The sequence below is a fragment of the Papio anubis genome, chromosome 5 (genome assembly GCF_008728515.1).
Source record: "Papio anubis isolate 15944 chromosome 5, Panubis1.0, whole genome shotgun sequence".
Lineage (NCBI taxonomy): Eukaryota > Metazoa > Chordata > Mammalia > Primates > Cercopithecidae > Papio > Papio anubis.
Window position 1 is genome coordinate 166,640,131 of NC_044980.1, and position 20,354 is coordinate 166,660,484.

General features: G+C 37.8%; 1 pseudogene; it reads right to left on the reverse strand.

Moving 5' to 3' along the window:
- Positions 1-4,165: 4,165 nt before the first annotated feature.
- On the reverse strand, positions 4,166-5,229 carry LOC110743405 (annotated as a pseudogene).
- Between the last annotated feature and the right edge of the window lie 15,125 nt (positions 5,230-20,354).

The window sequence follows — 20,354 nt, forward strand, 5'->3', positions numbered from 1 at the left end:
TAAAATTCACAAGAAGATGTGACATCATGAAACAGTGTGCCAAATATCACAGCTTTAATGCAAGGAGAAATTTCTTAACAATAATGTAAGATAGAAACACCCCTCTCTCATATCTTGACAAATCAGGCACGTAAAAAATAAATGAGGGCAGAGAAGATTTAAATGGCAAAACTAATGGACATGATGTAACAGTTACGTATACACATCTGTATTTATAAATAACATGGCTTCTTTCTTTATGTCCAGATAATTTGAACAGAAGTAGTTCATATGTTAGGCCATTGTGAAAATGCAGTACATTCCCCAAAGCAGAAAAGACCATGGTTTTGGACTACACATAATAAAACCAGAAACTAGTCTCAAAAGATACACATTATAGCAACAATGAAAACCAAGCATTTGGAAATTAAAACAAACCAAAACCATCTTACTGAACAAGTCGTGAGTCAAAAAGAGAAGTAAATCTTCAGTGATACATGAAAAATTATAACGAAAAAACAACAATCATCAGAGATAAAGTAATGGCATTAACTTCTTTCATGATTAAATAGGAAGAAGGCAATTCAATAAATTAGATATTTGTCCCAGGAAGTTCAAAAGACAAGCTTAAGGAAATCAGACAGTATAAAATAATTTTTAAAAAGTATAAATTAATATATTAGAAAATGAAACCAATACCACCAATTAATGTAAGACTGGTTCTTTGAAAAGTTTATGTAAGAATAGAACAATAACAGTAAGTATTTGTTTTGGACACACATGTATTGTTTTAAGCGCTTTATATGTATGAACTAATCTCATCCTTATAATGAGCCAGTATGGTAAGTATTAGTAGTATCTTTACTTTTCAGTGGGAAAATTGAGGCCCAGAGAAGTTAAATAACTGACTGAAGATCATAAATCTAGCAAGTGGCAGAGCTGGAATTTGACACTAACAGTCTGGTTCCAAAGACTGTGTCCTTAATTCCCAACTATACTCACAATTATTAAGGAAGATGCTTACAGACTCATGGAAACAATGTCAATTTAAAAATCATAAGTGAAAACAATGTGTATGATACTATAGTAAAAACATGGATGATTTAAAATATTCTTCATAAGTTATTTATAGTGAAAGCCATCTGGCAATATCAGATAATGTTCAGATGAATAATTATTTCTGTGTTTCATCCATGTCAGTGCCAATGCATTGCCTTAAGGATGTATTATTAGGCTAAGGGTAAAGTGGTAAAGTTTTCACTTCTCGGCATGGCGCTGTGATAGATACCCGTTGACTGTAGTTCTCAACACTCCTTTCTGCTTTTTAGAAATGCTTCCTTCCTTCCAATAAATGCTTTTGCCCAATTCAACCATGTAGTTTGCATTGAGGTTGTCATCGTGTAAGTCTCATTTCCCTTGTCAGATATGAGCACTGGACTCTACTTGGGCCAATCAGAGCCTTTCCTCGGAAGTTTTGAACTTTGAATTGGAGAGAGCAAATCTCATGTTCTTCTTTGGTGTGGTGGAGAGGCTTGTCTTAGTCATACTTCTGCTGAAAACAACTAAAATTATGGTCAAAACAAAAAACAGGTGTTTGAAACAAGGAGCTACCACTATACACATATTAGAACGGCTAAAATCTAAAACGCTGATTCTAATGTGGGGCAACAGAAACTCTCATTCATTGCTGGTGGGAATACAAAATGGTACGAACACTTTGGAAGACAGTTTGGCAGTCTCTTACAAAACTAAACATACTCTTACCATACAATCCGGCAGTTGTCCTCTCTGGTACTTACCCAAATGAGTTGAAAAATTATTTTCACCTAAAAACCTGCACACAAATATTTAAAGTAGCTTTATTCATAATTCCCCAAATTTGGAGGTAACCAAGATGTCTTCAAGAGGTGAACAGATAAACAAAATATGGTGTATCCAGACAATGGAACGGTATTCAGTGATGAAAGTAAATGAGTTACCAAGTCATGAAAAGACCTGGAGAGACTGCAAAGGTGTACTACTAAATGAAATAACTGATCTGAAAAGGCAACATACTGTATGATTCCAATTAGCTGACATTCTTGAAAAAGAGACAGACAGGCAGATAGTACAGTGGAAAACAGGTCCAATAGAAAAACCTAGATTAAAGCATGGAGAGGGAAAACAATGGACAGTGCAGAAAATGCCGTAAGACACACTGGGACAAGGCCTGATGTATATGTGATTGGCACCCCAGAGAAAGAGGCAAAAGAAAATGAGGCCAATAAACACCTGAGGAAAGAAAGTCAGCTAATTTGTCAAACTTGACAAAAGACATCAAACCACTGATCCAAGAAGTACTATGAACCCAAATCAAGATGAATTCAGGTAAAACCACACTTTGGTACATAACAAAACTGCTGAAAATGAAAGCCAGAGAAAATAATAAAGGGGCCCAGAATAAAAACAAATAAACATTATCTTCAAAGGAGTAACAATAAGATGGAGAGTTATTTTTTAAGAGAAATAAAAACTGAAATGGCATCTTTAAAGTGTTGAGAAAGAAAATAAACCATCAACCTAGGATTTTGTACCTAACAAAAGTATCATTTAAAAATGAAGGACAATGCCAGACAAAAAGCGAGAGTTTGTTGTGAATGAAGCCACAATAAAATAAATACTAAGAGCTATTCTTTTTTGTTTGTTTTTTGAGACAGTCTTGCTCTTTCACCCAGGTTGGAGTGTGCAGTGGTGCGATCTTGGCTCACTGCAACCTCCACCCCTCTCGGGTTCAAGCGATTCTCCTGCCTCAGCCTCCCAAGTAGCTGGGATTACAGGTGCGCATCACCATACTTGGCTAAGTTTTGTACTTTTTGTAGAGATGGGGTTTCACCATGTTGGCCAGGCTGGTCTCAAACTCCCGGTCTCAAGTGATCCGCCTACCTCGGCCTCCCAAAGTGCTGGGATTATAGGAGTGAGCCACTGTGCCTGGCTAAGAGCATTCTTTAGGCAGAATAACATAATCCTAGATTGAAGCCTGGTAATGTACAGAGCAATACAGACTAATGCAAAGGATAAACATTTAGGTAAATCTACATTAATATTATTAAAACTTTATTATAATAAGATGTGGTGGGTTTTATTATATATATGTATAATTAAAATTTATGACAATAAGAGCACATAGGTAGGAGAGTGTGAATGTAGCTAAATTGTTCTAAGGACTTGCCTTGTCTGAGAAGCAAAAATTAATTTACATTAGAATATAATAAACCAAAGATATGCATTATAACCTCTAGAGTAATGGTTGAAGTAATAAAAAAGAAGTAAAAGCAAATGTGGTAAAAATGTAACAAAAATATTTAAATAATCCAAAAGAAGGGAAAAAGGAAGAGAGAAAAAATACAGATGAAACAAGTAGAAAATAAGATGGTAGATTAAACCCAAATATATTAATAATTATATAATATAAATGGACCACATAATTCAATCAAACGATAAAGATTTTCGGGCTAGATAAAGTCCAATTTTATGCTGCTTTTGAACCAGTACATTTCTGATTCTCTCTAGGGTAGCTCCACAGACTTGTTTCTTGAAACCACAAGAGTTCTGATGAATACAACACACAGCAAAACTTTTCCTGACCTGACCTCTGGTCTCCTGTCTTGATTTTTCCTCTTATACTCCAATCAGACCAAACTACTCAGAATTCCTGGGAACTGTCCAGGTCTTTGCACATGCCTTTACCTTCTTTGCCTTCTGACTCCTATTTGTTCTCAGGTCTCAGCTAAGACTTCCTTATAGGAAACGTTTTCTTGTCACTAGGCTAGGACTAGGTAAAGCACTCTTCCTCTGCACTCCCACTGCAGCCTGTGCTTCCCTTGATCATAGTGGTCATGGCAGTGTCAAGATTCAGGAAAATTTGATTTCCAATGTTGTGGCTTCCTAATTGTTTAACGTTGGGAAGTCACTTCTCCAAGGCTTGATTTTCTCATCTGTGAGACAAGGATACTAGCAGTACCTATCTCACAAGGTAATCACGATAATTAAATGGCATTAGACATGACACATGGTTAGACTAGTGCTTGGCACATAGCAAGTACTCAGTAAATGCTGAGTAGTATTATCGTCACTTCAGGGGTTTGTTATGAAGATGAAGGCACAATGTTTACGCAGTCTCTTTATTTCTCACTATAAAGCAATTCATCTATTTAGACATACTCCTCTTAGGCAACTTTTAAGTTTTTTCACCATTGCGTAACACTGCTCTATATTTTTCACTTTCAGTCTTGTCTTCAAACATCTTTTTTTTTTTTTTTTTTTTTTTTTAAGGAGAATCTGTATCACTGTCTCTGTTCCTGCTTCTTTATGCTCTCCAGTGAGAAGATCCAATGTGTCTCCCACCTTGACCATTTTGCTTTGCTTCTGCAGTTTTCCCCCATTCAGCCTGAGTTCATCTTTGTAGAATCCATCTTCTCATTGTTTCTCCCAACATCGAGGCCTCTGCTCAGGAAAATATTGTACTGAAAAGACTGCACTACTTTTTCCAGGTCTTTATAATCTTGGACCATAGTAGGCTCATCCTCAAGCTCCTCTTCCTGCTCACTCATCTCCTTAACAATCAACTTCTTCATCAGCGTCCTCGTCATCTTCCACTTTTTACAGAGACTTTTCAGTGGATTTTTTTTAGAGCTTATATTACTTTTGAGTCCTATAGAAAATGGAAAAATATGTTCTGGAGATATTACAAGTCCTGGGAGTCTCAGTGAGAAAATATTATGGAAAAGGGTTTTATAATTTGATGCATTTAACTTAGTACTAGAAAAAATATAAGTATTGAGTCCAGGAGTACAGAGTTTGTGTGAAAGTGTCCCTTGGAGCACACCCAAGAGTCCAAGCCAGGCATCTGGCTTTCTTAAGACACTGGCAAGCAATCTGACACTAGACATAGCCATGGCACAACCTGTATATTAGGGCCTCTCGTCCCCTGTGGCTGTGCTGACTGCAGGCCACCCTCTACCTATTTACAAACTATCACAATGCCTGGCGCATAGGAAGGCCTATGTAATTATCAGTCTGTTAGTGTGTCTGTCTTTTAGTGGACTGTGAGTTCTTCAAGACCTGGAACCGTATTGGAGATGGATTTAAAATCCCATGTCAACGCCATCATCCATGCTTTTCCTACTCTACATTATTGCCTCCTTTGAAGAAGTTGGGAAGCAGATGAGTTTTACTTTCAAAGTATTCCTTCCTTTCTTTTCTTTTAAGTTTAAAATATTTTAAAATTATTATTTTTGTTGGATTTTTGGGAACAGGTTGTGTTTGGTTACATGGATAAGTTCTTTAGTGGTAATTTCTGAGATTTAGAAATCACCCAAGCAAGGAGTTAATTATGGCAAAGTTAAATTAATGTTTTTTAAAAAATTTTACTTTAAGTTCCAGGATACATGTGCAAAACGTGCAGGTTTGTTACATAGGTAAACATATGCCATGGTAGTTTGCTGCACCTATCAGCTCATCACCTAGCTATTAAGCCCTGCATGCATTAAGTATTTATCTTGTTGTTCTCCCTCCCACTGTCCGCCAACAGGCCCTGGTGTGTGTTGTTCCCCTCCTTGTGTCCGTGTGTTCTCATTGTTCAGCTCCCACTTGTGAGTGAGAATATGCATTGTTTGGTTTTCCGTTCCTGTTTTAGTTTGCTGAGGATGATGGCCTCTAGCTTCATCCATGTCCCTGCAAAGGACATAATTTCATTCCTTTTTATAGCTGCATAGTATTCCATGGTGTATATGCACCACATTTTCTTAATCCAGTCTATCATTGATGGGCATTTGGGTTGATTTCATGTCTTTGCTATTGTGAATAGTGCTGCAATAAACATATGTGTGCATGTATCTTTATAATAGAATGATTTATATTCCTTTGGGTATATATCCAGTAATGGATTGCTGGGTCAAATGGTATTTCTGGTTCTAAATTCTTGAGGAATCACCACACCGTCTTCCACAATGGTTGAACTAATTTACATTCCCACCAACAGTACAAAAGCATTCCATTTCTCCACAGCCTTGCCAGCATCTGTTGTTTCTTGACTTTTTAATAATTGCCATTCTGACTGGCGTGAGATGGTATCTTGTTGTGGTTTTCATTTGCATTTCTGTAATGATCAATGATGTTGAGCTTTTTTTCATGTTTGTTGGTGGCATAAATGTCTTCTTTTGAGAAATGTCTGTTCATGTCCTTTGCCTACTTTTTGATGGTTTTTTTTTTTTCTTGTAAATTTGTTTAAGTTCCTTGTAAATTCTGGATATTAGACCTTTGTCAGATAGGTAGATTACAAAAATTTTCTCCCATTCTGTAAGTTGTCTCTTCACTCTGATGATAGTTTCTTTTGCTATGCAGAAGTTCTTTAGTTAGATTCCATTTGTCAGTTTTTGCTTTTGTTGCAATCGCTTTTGGTGATTTCATCATAAAATCTTTGCCCATCCCTATGTCCTGAATGGTATTGCCTAGATTTTCTGCTAGGATTTTTATGGTTTTGGGTTTTACATTTAAGTCTTTAATCCATCTTGAGTTAATTTTCATATAAGGTGTAAGGAAGGGGTCCAGTTTTAGTTTTCTGCATATGGCCAGCCAGTTTCCCAGCAGCATTTATTAAAATAGGGAATCCGTTCTCCATTGCTTGTTTTTGTCAAGTTTGTTGAAGATCAGATGGTTGTAGATGTGTAGTCTTATTTCTGAGATCTCCATTCTGTGCTATTGGTCCATATGTCTGTGTTGGTACCAGGACCATGGTGTTTTGGTTACTGTAGCCTTGTAGTATAGTTTTAAGTCAGGTATCATGATGTCTCCAGCTTTGTTCTTTTTGGCTAGGATTGTCTTTCTATATGGGTTCTTTTCTGGTTCCACATAAATTTTAAAGTAGTTTTTTCTAATTCTGTGAAGTATGTCAATGGTAGTTTGATGGGAATAGCATTGAATCTATAAATTACTTTGGGCAGTATGACCATATTACTTGGCTAATGATTCTTCTTAGCCAAGAGGATGCAATGTTTTTCCATTTGTTTGTGTCTTCTCTTATTTTCTTTAGCAGTGGTTTGTAGTTCTCCTTGAAGAGGTCTTTCACATCCCTTGTTAGCTGTATTCCTAGGTATTTTATTCTCTTTGTAGCAATTGTGAGTAGACATTTATTCATGATTTCACTCTCTACTTGTCTGTTGTTGGTGTGTAGGAATGCTTGTGATTTTTGCACATTGGTTTTTGTATCCTGAGACTTTGCTGAAGTTGCTTATCAGCTTAAGGAGCTTTTGGGCTGAGACGACGGGGTTCTCTAGATATAGGATCATGTCTTCTGCAAACAGAGACAATGTGACTTCCTCTCTTCCTATTTGAATACGCTTTTTTTCTTTCACTGGCCTGATTACCCTGGCCAGAACTTCCAATACTATGTTGAATAGGAGTGGTGAGAGAGGGTATCCTTTTCTTGTGCTGGTTTTCAAAGGGAATGCTTCCAGCCTTTGCCCATTCAGTGTGATGTTGGCTATGGGTTTGTCATACTTACTCTTACTATTTTGAGATATGTTCCACCAATACCTAGTTTATTGAGGGTTTTTTAACATGAAGGAATATTGAATTTTATTGTAGGCCTTTTCTGAATATAATGAGATAATCATTTTTTTTTGTCATTAGTTCTGTTTATGTGATGAATTACGTTTCTTGATTGTGTGTGTTGAACCAGCCTTGCATCCCAGGGAGGATGCCAGCTTAATCATGGTGGATAAGCTTTTTGATGTGCTGCTGGATTCGGTTTGCTAGTATTTTATCTAGGATTTCTCGTCGATGGTCATCAGAGATATTGGCCTAAAGTTTCTATTTTTTGTTATATCTCTGCCAGATTTTGGTATCAGGATGATTCTGGCCTCATAAAATGAGTTAGGGAGAAGTCTCTCCTTTTTGATTTTTTGAAATAGTTTCAGAAGGAATGGTACCGGCTCCTCTTTGTACCTCTGGTAGAATTTGGCTGTGAATCTGTCTGGTCCTAGGCTTTTTTTTGGTTGATAGGCTATTTATTACTGCCTCAATTTCAGAACTTGTTATTGGTCTATTCAAGGATTCAACTTCTTCCTGGTTTAGTCTTGGGAGGGTGTATGTGTCCAGGAGTTTATCCGTTCCTTCTAGATGTTCTAGTTTATTTGCATAGAGGTATGCTATTGTATTCTCTGATGGTTTTTTGTGTATCTGTGGGGTCAGTGGTGATATCCCCTTTATCATTTTTTGTTGTGTCTATTTGATTCTTTCTTATTAGTCTAGCTAGCAGTCTATTTTATTATTTTTTTCAAAACACAAGCTCCTAGATTCATTGATTTTTTGGAAGGATTTTTTGTGTGTGTGTCTATCTCAGTTCTGCTCAGATCATAGTTATTTCTTGTCTCCTGCTAGCTTTTGGATTTGTTTGCTCTTGCTTCTCTAGTTCTTTGAGTTGTGCTGTTAGGGTACCAATTTGGGATTTTCGTAACTTTCTGATGTGGGCATTTAGTGCTATAAATATCCCTCTTAACACTGCTTTAGCTGCATCCCAGAGATTTTGGTATGTTGTCTCTTTGTTCTCATTGATTTCAAAGCACTTCCTGATTTCTGCTTTAATTTCATTATTTACCCAGGAGTCATTCAGGAGCAGGTTGTTCAATATCCATATAGTTGTATGGTTTTGAGTGAGTTTCTTAATCTGGAGTTCTAATTTGATTGCACTGTGGTCTGAGTGACTGCTTGTTGTGATTTCAGTTCTTTTACATTTGCTGAGGAGTGCTTTACTTCCAATTATGTGATCAATTATAGAGTAAGTGCCATGTGGCACTGAGAAGAATGTATATTCTGTTGTTTTGGGATGTAGTGTTCTGTAGATATCTCTTAGGTTTACTTGTCAAGAGCTGAGTTCAAGTCCTGAATATCCTTGTTAATTTTTTGTCTTGATGATCTAATAGTGACAGTGGGGTATTAAAGTCTCCCACTATTACCATGTGGGAGTCTAAATCTCTGTAGATTTCTAAGAACTTGTTTTATGAATCTGGGTTCTCCTGCATTGGGTGCATATGTATTTAGGATAGTTAGCTCTTCTTGTTGAATTGATTTCTTTACCATTATGTAATGCCCTTCTTTGTCTTTTTTGATCTTTGTTGGTTTAAAGTCTGTTTTGTCAGAAACTAGGATTGCAACTTCTGCATTTTCCTGCTTTTCATTTGTTTGGTAAATTTCTCTCCATCCCTTTATTTTGAGCCTATGTATGTCTTTGTACATGAGATGGGTCTCTTGAATACAGCACACTGATGGGTCTTGACTCTTTATTCAGTTTGCCAGTCTGTCTTTTAATTGGGGCATTTATCCCATTTTTACTTAAGGTTAATGTTATGTGTGAATGTGATCCTATCATCATGATACTAGTAGTTATTTTGCACAGTAGTTGATGCAGTTTCTTCACTGTGCCATTGGTCTTTGTATTTCAGTGTGTTTTTGCAATGGCAGGTACCAGTTTTTCCTTTCCATATTTAGTGCTTCCTTCAGGAGGTCTTGCAAAGCAGGCCTAGTGGTGACAAATTCACTCAGCATTTGCTTGTCTAAAAAGTATTTTATTTCTCCTTTGCTTATGAAGCTTAGTTTGGCTGGATATGAAATTCAGGGTTGAAATGTTTTTTCTTTAAGAATGTTGAATATCAGCCCTCACTCTCTTCTGGCTTGCAGGGTTTCTTCTGAGAGGTCCGCTGTTGTTAGTCTGATGGGCTTCCCTTTGTAGGTGACCTGGCCTTTCTCTTTTGCTGCCCTTAACATTTTTTCCTGCATTTCAACCTTGGAGAATCTGATAATTATGTATCTTGGGGTTGATCTTCTCATGGAGTATCCTACTGGGGTTCTCTGTATTTCCTGAATTTGAGTGTTCGCTTTTCTTGCTAGGTTGGGAAAGTTTTCCTGGATGATATCATGAAGTGTGTTTTCCAACTTGGTCCCATTCTCCCCGTCTCTTTCAGGTACTCCAATCAGTCATAGGTTTGATCTTTTTACATAGTCCCATAGTTGTCAGAGGTTTTGTTCTTTCCTTTTCATTCTTCTTTCTCTAATCTTGTCTGCCTGCCTTAATTCAATAAAATAGTCTTCAATATCTGACATTCTTTCTTCCACTTGATTGATTCAGCTTTTGATACTTGTGTTTGCATCACAAAGTTCTCGTGCTGTGTTTTTCAGCTCCATCAGGTCATTTATGTTCCTCTCTGAACTGGCTATTCTAGTTGGCAGTTCCTATAACCTTTTATCATGGGTTTTTACCTTCTTTGCATTGGGTTAAAACATGTTCCTTTACCTCAGCGAAGTTTGTTATTACCCACCTTCTGAAGTCTACTTCTATCAATTCATCTATCTCATCCTCCATCCAGTTCTGTGCCCTTGCTGGAGAGATGTTGCAATCATTTGGAGGAGAATGATCTGGCCTTTTGAATTTTCATTGTTTTATCGTTAGTTCTTTCTCATCTTCATGAGTTTGTCTAGTTTCGATCTTTGAGGCTGCTGACCTTTGGATGAGATTTTTGTGGGGATGATTTTTGTTGATGCTGTTGTTGTTGCTTTCTGCTTGTTCGTTTTTCTTTCAGTAGTCAGGTCCCTCTTCTGTAGGGCTGCTGCATTTTGCCGGGAGTTCATTTCAGGCCCTATTCATCTGGGTATCTCCCACACCTGGAGATGTCACCCAAGGAGGCTGGAGAACAGCAAAGATGGGTACTTGCCTTTTCTCTGGGATCTCTGATCTTGAGAGGCACCAACCTGATGCCAGTAGGAATGCTCCTCTATAAGGTGTCTGGCAACCCCTCTTATGGGGTCTCACCCAGCTTGGGGGCATGGGAACCAGGACCCATTTAACAAAGCACTTTGGCTGTCCCTTGGTGGAGAGATAGTGCTGCATTAGGGGAGAAACTCACTTATCTGAGTTGCCTGGATTCCTCAGAACTAGCAGAAGGAAAGATTAAGTCTGCTGGTCCATGGAGACCATGGCCACCTCTCCTTCTAGAGGCTCAGGCCCAGGGAGATCAGAGCTCTGTCCCTAAGACCCTGGCTAGAGTTGCTGGAGTTCCTGGAGTTCCTGCAGGGTTGCCCTGCCCAGTGAGGAGGAATGTGTCAGGGTCCAGCCTGAGGAGGCAGTCTGGTCATGGTCTGCAACAGCCAGTGTGCTGTGCTGTGGGGAATACCTCTTGGGACCAAGCCATCCAGTCTCCTCACCTCCAGCAGGGAAAAATCACTGGAGCTATAGTGATGGCTGCCGCCCTTCTTCCCAACCCTGGGAGTTCAGTGTCTTAGGCAGCTAGCTGCTGCAGCGATGGCTGCCAGCCCTCCCCCAGGGAACTTGGTAGTCTTAGGTAGATTCCAGCTGAGTGGCTGTTGAGAACCTGTGCGGCTCTGTGATTGGGACCCAAGGCCCTGGTGGCATGGGCTCTCAAGTGGGATCTTCTGATTTGGGGTTGCACAGATCTGTGGAAAAAGCAGTTTCCCAGGCTGGGTAGCATGCTCACTCACCACCTCCCTTGGCTGCGGGTGAGGACTCCCCTTGCCCTGTGTGGCTCTCAGGTGGGCCAACACACCACCTTGCTTTTCATTTTTCTCTGTGGGTCATGCCAACCACCTAGTCAGTCCTGATGATAGAATATGGATACCTCGCTTGCCAGTGCAGGATTCTCATGCTGTTTTGGTTCTTCTCAGTGGGAGCCTCTGACCACTGCTAGTCAGCCATCTTGGCCCTGCCCACCCTTCGTTGTTTTTTTTTTAAATTTGTTTCCTCCGTTTAATCATGCTACATTTCCTTCCCTGTGCAAATGAGCTCTTGGGAAGGAATCTAATAGATTCATTCACACAAAGGCTGATTAAATTAATTATGTGATCTCCAGGACTGTAATGCTAATGATTTTGAACATCCTTTAATGTGCTTATTTGCTGTCTATTCATACTCTTTGATGAAGTATCCATCCAAGATTTTTGCCCACTTTTTAATAGTTTGTTTTTTTATTGTCAAATTATGAGGGTTCTTTACATATTCTGAGTACAAGTCTGTTGTCAGGTACATTTGCAAATATTTTCTCCAAGTCTTTAGCTTGTCTTATTATTTTTTCTTGACAGTGTCTTTGGCAAAACAAAATCTTAAAGTTTGATGAACCCCAATTTATCAATCTTATCTTTTATAGATTTTGCATTTGGTGTCAAGTGTATGAACTATTTGCCTAACCCTAGGACATGAAATATTTTTTCCTATGATTTATTCCAAACATTTTAGTTTCATATTTCACTTTTAGATGTGTAGTCTATATTTATATAAGATATGAGGTTTAGGTTAAAGCTCATTATTCAACATCATTTTAAAAAGACCATCTTTTCTCCACTGAATTGCATTTGTGCTATTGTCAAAAATCCATTGGCCATTATTTGTGTGGGTCTTTTTTTGTGCTCTCTCACCTCTCCCATTAATTTATATGTCTATCCCATTGCCATTACAGTGCTGTATAAAATACTATAGCTTTATAGTAAGTCTTAAAATTGAATAGTGTGATTCTTTCAATTTTATTTTCTTTTTAAAAATAATTGTTTTGGTTATTATAGTTATTTTGCCTCTCTCTATATATTTTGGAATAACCTTATCTACAAAAATTTCTGCCAGAGGTTAGAATTGAAAATTGACCCGTTTTATGAAAATTGACCTATTTCAATGAAAATTGACCATAAAAATAGGTCAATTTTTATGGATTTGACATCATTACTATGTTGAATGTCCAATTAGTGAACTTGTTATTCTTCAGTTACTTAGGCCTTTAGGATATTTCATAAGCATTTTGTAATTTTCACTATACAGATCCTATATGTATTTTGCTAGATTTATAGCAAGGTTTTTTATTTTGGGGAACTATTGTAAATGGTATTGTAAAAAACATTTTGATTTCTAATTATTCATTTCTGGTAAATAGAAATATGATTGGTTAAATTGTGCATATTCATATATTCATGAATGTTAAACCCACATATTAAATGGGTTCAAGATATTTAAAAAATACTTTTTTTTAATGCAAGCAATTATGTTCTCTACAAATAAAGACAGTTTTATTTCTTCCTCTCCAATCTGTATGCCTCTTATTAATTTTTCCTGCTTCATTGCACTGGCTAGTACAGTTCTAAATAAGAGTGGTGAGAGTGTTCCTTTGTTTCAGATATTAGGAGGAAGGCGTTTTGTCTTTTACTATTAAGTATAACATAGTGTTAATTTTAAAATTGTTTGCAGAGATGGGGCTCTCACTATGTTGCTTAGACTGGTTTCAAACTCCTGGCCTCAAGCAATCCTCCCACCTCTGCCTCCCAAAGTGCTGTGATTACAGGCATGAGCCATTATGCTTGGCCAAGTTTTATTTTATTTTTAAGATGTCCTTTATCAAGCTTAGTTTCCTTTTGTTCCAAGTTTGCTGAGAGTTTTTATTGTGAATGGACATAAATTTTATCAAATGTTTTTCTCTTCATCAATTTTGCTCCTAGGATAAAGCCTATGGTGTATTATTCTTTTTGTCTGTTGCTGGATTTGATTTTCTAATATTTTGTTGAAAAGTTTTGCACGTATGTTCATGAGGCATATTGGCCTGTATTTTTCTTGTCTTGGACTGTCTTTGGTTTTGGTATGAAAGTAATGCTGGCCTCATAGAATAAATTGGGAACTGTTTATCTCTTCTTCTGTTTTCTAGAAGAGATTATATAGAATTTTTTTTTTTTTTTAAAACATGTGTTCCCATGGTGAAACTGTCTGGTTTGAAGATTCCTTTTTGGGGGAAGATTTTTACTACAAATTCAATTCCCTTAATAGTTAGGATTATCATTTGGATTACCATTTCGTCTTCAGTAAGTTTTGCTAGTCTATGGGAGAAATTGGCCCATTTAATCTACTTTATCAAATTTATGTACATAGCATTGTTTGTAGTAGTCTCTTACCCTTTTAGTGTCTTCACGCTCTGTAGCATTAGCGCCTCTTTCATTCACGAGATTAGTAATTTGTGTGTTCTATCCTTCCTCTTTGTCAGTCTTTCTAGAGGTGTATCAAAGTTACAAATTTTTAAATTTAAATTTAAATTTTTTTGAAATAGAGTTTTGCTCTGTCACTGAGGCTGGAGTGCAGTGACTCTATCATAGCTCACTGCAGCCTTGACTTCTCTGGCTTGAGTGATTCTTCCAAGTGGCTCATGCCTGTAATTGAGTGGCTCATGCCTGTAATTCCAGCCTCCTGAGTAGCTGGGACTACAGGTATGTGCCACTATGCCTGACTAATTTTTAAATTTTTTTGTAGAGATGGGGTCTCCTATGGTGCCCAGGCTCATCTGGAACTCCTGGGCTCAAGTGATCCTCCTGCTTTGGCCTTCCAAGGTGCTGGGATTACAGGCATGAGCCACTTGGCCTGGCCAAATTTACTAATCTTTTTAAAGAACCAGCTTTTGCCTTTGTTGATTAGCTGCATTGTGTTTCTGTTTTCAGTTATATTGATTTCTGGTGTTTATTATGTCTTTCCTTCTGTTTGCTTTGGGTTTATTTTGCTCTTCTTATTTCTGGGTGAAAGGTTAGATGATTTATTTGAAAGCTTTCTTCTTTTATAATACACACATTTAATGCTGCAAATTTTTCTCTCATTACTACTGAAGGTGCACTCCTCAAATTTTGATATCTTGTATTTTCATTTTTGTTCCGTTCAACATGTGTTCTCATTTTTCTTGAGACTTTCTTTTTGATATATGAATTATTTCGAAGCATGTTGTTTAACTTCTGTTTGGAGACTTTCCTGTTACTATTCTGTCATTGATTTTTGGTCTAATTCCATTATAGTCAGAGAACAGTTTTTTTGTATTATCTCAATTTTAATTTTTTTCAGGTTTGTTTTATAACTCGGATGTGGTCTGTTTTGGTATGTGTTCAATGTGCACTAAAAGAAATGTTTATTCTCCTGTTTTGGGTGAATTATTCCATAAATGTCAGTTAGATCCAGTTAATTGATGATGTTCTGTTCTTCTATAGCAGTGGTTCTCAACTGAGAATGATTTTCCCCCACTTCCCTCAGGGGACATTTGTCAGTATCTGGAGACCTTTTTGATAATCACAGCTTAGAAGGAGATGCTGGTGGCATCTAGTAGTTAGAAACAGAGATGCTGCTAAGCATCCAGCAATACAGAGAACAGCCTTACCCCACAGCTCTCACCATAATTATCCAGTCCAAAATGGTAATATTCCTGAATTTTCTGTTTGCCCTATCAGTCAATTAAAGAGAGAGAAGTATTGAAGATTCCAACTATAATTGCAGTTTTGTCTATTTCTCTTTTTAGTTCTGTCAGGTTTTGGTCCACGCATTTTGAAGCTTTGTTACTAGGTTCGTACGCATTTAGGATTGTTATGTCTTCTTAGTGAATTGACCTTTTATCATGTGTAATGTCCCTCTTTATCTCTCTCTTCTTTGCTCTGAATGGTTTGTTTGATATTAATATAGCTACTCCAGCTTTCTTTTGGTCAATGTTACATTGGTGTATCTTGTTTCATCCCTTTACTGGTTTTTTTTTTTTTTTTTTTTGGTTGTCAAATGATCCTTCATTTAAATATTTTCCTTTGTAGTTGTTAACTAGCTGGACATTCCACTATGCCATTGTCGATGTCATCTATGATGCCACAAGGTTGGTAGCCATCAATAGTGCAGTCCACCAGTTGGTGGACAATCTCCAGGAGCTCTTTAAGGGTTCCACAGAGTTCTCTAGCTAAATGTCAGTGCTGCATTGGGAAATGCTGACAATTGCAACAAAAATGATATTTCCACCCTGCTTACTTTTATTTATTCATTTTATTTTATTTTATTTTATTTTTTGCTGCTTTCTGTCTCAGAGTGATTCTTGGAGAACTTTGATGTTAGTGCAGAGGCAGAATGTACCACCTCCATCTGAGCCTGCGTGTTCTGAATGGTTCATTTCACTGTAATCCTTAGGGTCTTCCAGTCACTAGCTTTCTTGGCAATGTCATCACCAACATTTATTTGGAGACAGATCCATGGAGTTGATCTCAGGGGTCAGGGCAGGCATGACACTGACTTCCCCACCAGTGTACCTCAGGTATACAACTTTCATCTTGGTGTGCTTGAACCTGAACGGCATGGAAGAGGCAGCTGGTGTTAGATGAAATCAGATGCTGCATGACAGAAGAAGGTTGCACTTTGACTTCCTCAGAGTCCATACTTTTACTTTGAATCTACTTATATTTTTACATTTGAAGTGAATTTCTTGTTGACAGCATATATTTGGTTTGTGTTTTTTCTCCATTTTGACAAACTTTTTAATTAGTTTGTTTAGCCCACTTACATTTAATGTAATTACTGATATGTTTGAAGTCTACTATTTCATTATTTGTTTTCTTGTCCCCTAATTTTTTTTTGTTCCTCTCCTTCTCCTTTTCTGCCTTCTTTTGAAACTTTTTTTGTATCCCATTTGATCTATTGCATTTTGACTATATCTCTTTGTATATTTTTGGTTGCCCTAGAGGTTACAATATAAAAATTTAACTTTGCATAGTTTAGTTAGAATAAATACTTCTGCCACTTCAAGTAGAATATAGAAACAGTCCTACCATATTGGTCCCTTTAGCCTCAATTCTTTGTATTGCAGTTGTCTTACATATTACTCTATATACATTGAATACCTCATCAGAAGATGTTATAACTACTTCTTTTCAACTACAAACATATTTTTGTTTTCAACTACAAACATATTTTAAAGAACTCCAGGCCAGGCATAGGTGGCTCATGCCTATAATCCCAGTGCTTTGGGAGGCCAAGGCAGTGGGATCACTTGAGGCCAAGAGTTTGAAGTTGCAGTGATCTATAATAGGATTGTGCCACTGCACTCCAGTGGGGGTGACAGAGCGAGACCCTGTCTCTTAAAAAAAAGACCGTTACATAGCAGAAAAATAGTCTGTTATACTATAATAGTCTATTGTATTAAGAACCTCTCACAGTAATGTAACTATAATTTATAAAAATCTATTGTATATTTCAAAATAGCTGGAAGAAGAAAAAATAGGACCTCGCCAACCAGGAGAAAATTTCCCATATCACTTCAGCCCTCTGTTTCTTCCTGCAGCTTCTCTCCTGGCCTCACATATCAGGAGACCTGAATTTCCCACTGCCTTGAGACAGGCTTGGGCCTTACTAAATTCAATACCGCTGGCTTCAAATTATTTTTTTAAACTTTGCTTTTAATTAACATAATAATTGTACATATGTATGGAGGATGGTGTGATGTTTTGATACATGTATACATTCATTTTTTTTTTTTTTTTTTGAGATGGAGTCTTACTCTGTTACCCAGGCTAGAGTGCAGTGGCATGATCTCTGCCCCCTGCAATCTCTACTTCCCAGGTCCAAGTGATTCTCCTGCCTCAGCCTCCCGAGTAGCTGGGATTACAGGCACCTGCCACCAAGTCTGGCTAATTTTTGTATTTTTAGTAGAGACGGGGTTTTACCATATTGACCAGGCTGGTCTTGAATTCCTGACCTCACGTGATCTGCCTGCCTCGGCCCCCCAAAGTGCTAGGATTACAGGTGTAAGCCACCATGCCCGGCTGATACATGTGTACATTCTATGGTGACAAAATCAGGCTATTTCGCATGTCCATCTCATTTATTTACCATCTCTTTGTATGAGAACATTCAAAATTGTTTTAGCTCTTTTAAAAATATACAATACAATATTGTTAACCATAGTTACCCTACTGTGCAATGTAACAGCATGATTTATTCCTCCTGTCTAACTGTAACTTTGTACCCCTGGACCAATCTCTAACCCTTCTTGCCTGCTCCCTACTATCTCCAGCCACTGGTAAACACTATTCTACTCTTTACTACTATGAGATTAACTTTTTTTTTTTTTTTAAGATTTCACATTAGTGAGATCATGCAGTATTTGTCCTTCTGTACCTGGCTTATTTCATTTTACAGAATGTCCAGGTTCATCCATGTAACCACAAATGACGTAATTTATTTTTTTGTGGCTGCATAGTATTCCACTGTATATGTGTGTGTGTGTGTGTGTGTGTGTGTATATATATAGTGTGTGTGTATATATATATATAGAGAGAGAGAGAGAGAGAGATCAGCTTTTTAAAATCCATTTATTTGTTGGATGCACACTTGGGTTGAATATTGAATATTGAATAATTGGCTATTGTGAATAGTGCTGTCATAAACATGAGAGTACAAATATCTCTTTGACATACTGGCTTCCTTTCCTTTAAATGAACATCCAGTAGTGGAATTGCTGTATCATATGGTAGTTATATTTTTAATTTTTTTGAGGAACCTCCACACTGTTCTTCATAATGGCTATACTAATTTACATTCGCACTAACAGTGTATAATGGTTCCTCTTTCTCCACGTTCATGACAGCATTTGTTATTTTTGTCTTTTAATGATAGCCATTGTAATTGGGGCGAGGTGATATCTCATTGTAGTTTTGATTTGCATTTCCCTGATGATTAGGGACATTGAGCACTTTTTCATATACATGTTAGCCATTTGTATGTCTTCTTTAGAGAAATGTCTATTCAGGTATTTTGCCATTTATTTTTGTTGTTGTTGAGACAGTCTCACTCTGTCACCCAGGCTGGAGTGCAGTGGCGTGTTCTCAGTTCACTGCAACCTCTGCCTCACAGGTTCAAGCGATTCTCCTGCCTCAGCCTCCTGGGTAGCTGGGATTACAGGCACCCGCCACCACGCCTGGCTAATTTTTGTATTTTTAGTTGAGACGAGGTTTCACCATGTTGGTCAGGCTGGTCTCAAACTCCTGACCTTGTGATCCACCCACCTCGGCCTTCCAAAGTGCTGGGATTACAGGCTTGAGCCACCATGCCTGGCCGCCAATTTTTAAATCAGATTTTTTTTTTTTTTTTTGGCTGTTGAGTTGTTTGAGTTTCTTATATATTCTGGGTATTAACCACTGGTCAGATGCATAGTTTGCAGATATTTTCTTCCATTTTGTAGGTTGTCTCTTTAGTCTGTTAATTGTTTCCTTTGCTGTGCAGAAGCTTGGCTTGGAATTATTAAAAGTGTGATTTCTACATATGAATCAATCACAAGACATGTCAAAGGGAATTTCTTTTTCCTCTGGAGGCAGCAATAACAGGATTAACCACAAGCGCTCACAATTGACTCCACGTGGTTGTCCACATTGTGCTGTCACAATGATTGCACCAGAAAAATCATCTAGGTCTTCGGAAAGAAGAGAGTGGAGGACTAACATTTATTGGGACACTCCCATATCATATATATGCATACTTCTACTAATATAGCCCTGTGCAGCTCAGATGTGCTAGCCCTTGTTGTCTCAGAAAATCTCTCTCTCTCTCTCTCTCTCTCCCCCACCCGCCCCTTCCACACACGCCCCTCTCCACATGTTTCATTACTGAACAGTATATATAATATCTAAGTTTTCTCCTGACCTTTTAGCTAGTAGAGTGTGTGCTCAGCACATGAGCACTAACTAGGGTGACCTAACAATTTATCACATAAACTAGAATACTTTTGAAAGCAAAAGGGGACCCTATTACAAATGCCAAGACAGCTGCGCCTCATGAAGTGCATCATAAACAGCACTGCAGCTGGGAATGAACAACCATCAGTGGCTTGAACCACAACTTAGTGAAGACAGTGGCAACAGCCTTGACCTCAGAGGATTTGAAGAGAATCTATGCGCAATCCCCAGGGATGAAATAATTCAGCCATTCAGAACCTTGTCCCTAAGTAATAAAGGGTTTCTTTGAGCACAATCTCTTCTCATATTTACAATCACTCTGCAAGAGAGATATTATTATTCTTACACCAGAGATAAGGAAAGGGAGGTTTAAAGAATGAATGCAAAATGTCCAAAATCCTTACAGCCAGAATTTGGTAGAGAAGACACTAGGACTTGGCCCTCTCTGATTCCAGACACCAACTTGGAAGCCATATAATGTCCTGGGCTGGATACAAATTTTGGTGGCCACCGATCAGCTTTCAAATTCCAGCTCTAGTTACCTTGGCTGACCTGTATGATCAGAGTACAATGTTGAATGTAGTAGCAAATGTGAATACAGTGCTTGCCATAGTCGCTGCTCTGTGCTAAATGCATTCCCTATGCTATCCCATTTCATGCTTTGTACTGACCCCATCATGTATGTACTGTTAGAAACCCCATTTTGCAAATGAGGGAAATAGTCTGAAAGAGGCTGGAAAAGTGCCCACTTCATGAAAGATACACGATAAATATATTTCCCTTCTGTCCTGACCACAGGGTCAGAGCACAGTAGAGGTCTTGAACCATTCTGTGTTTTATGATAT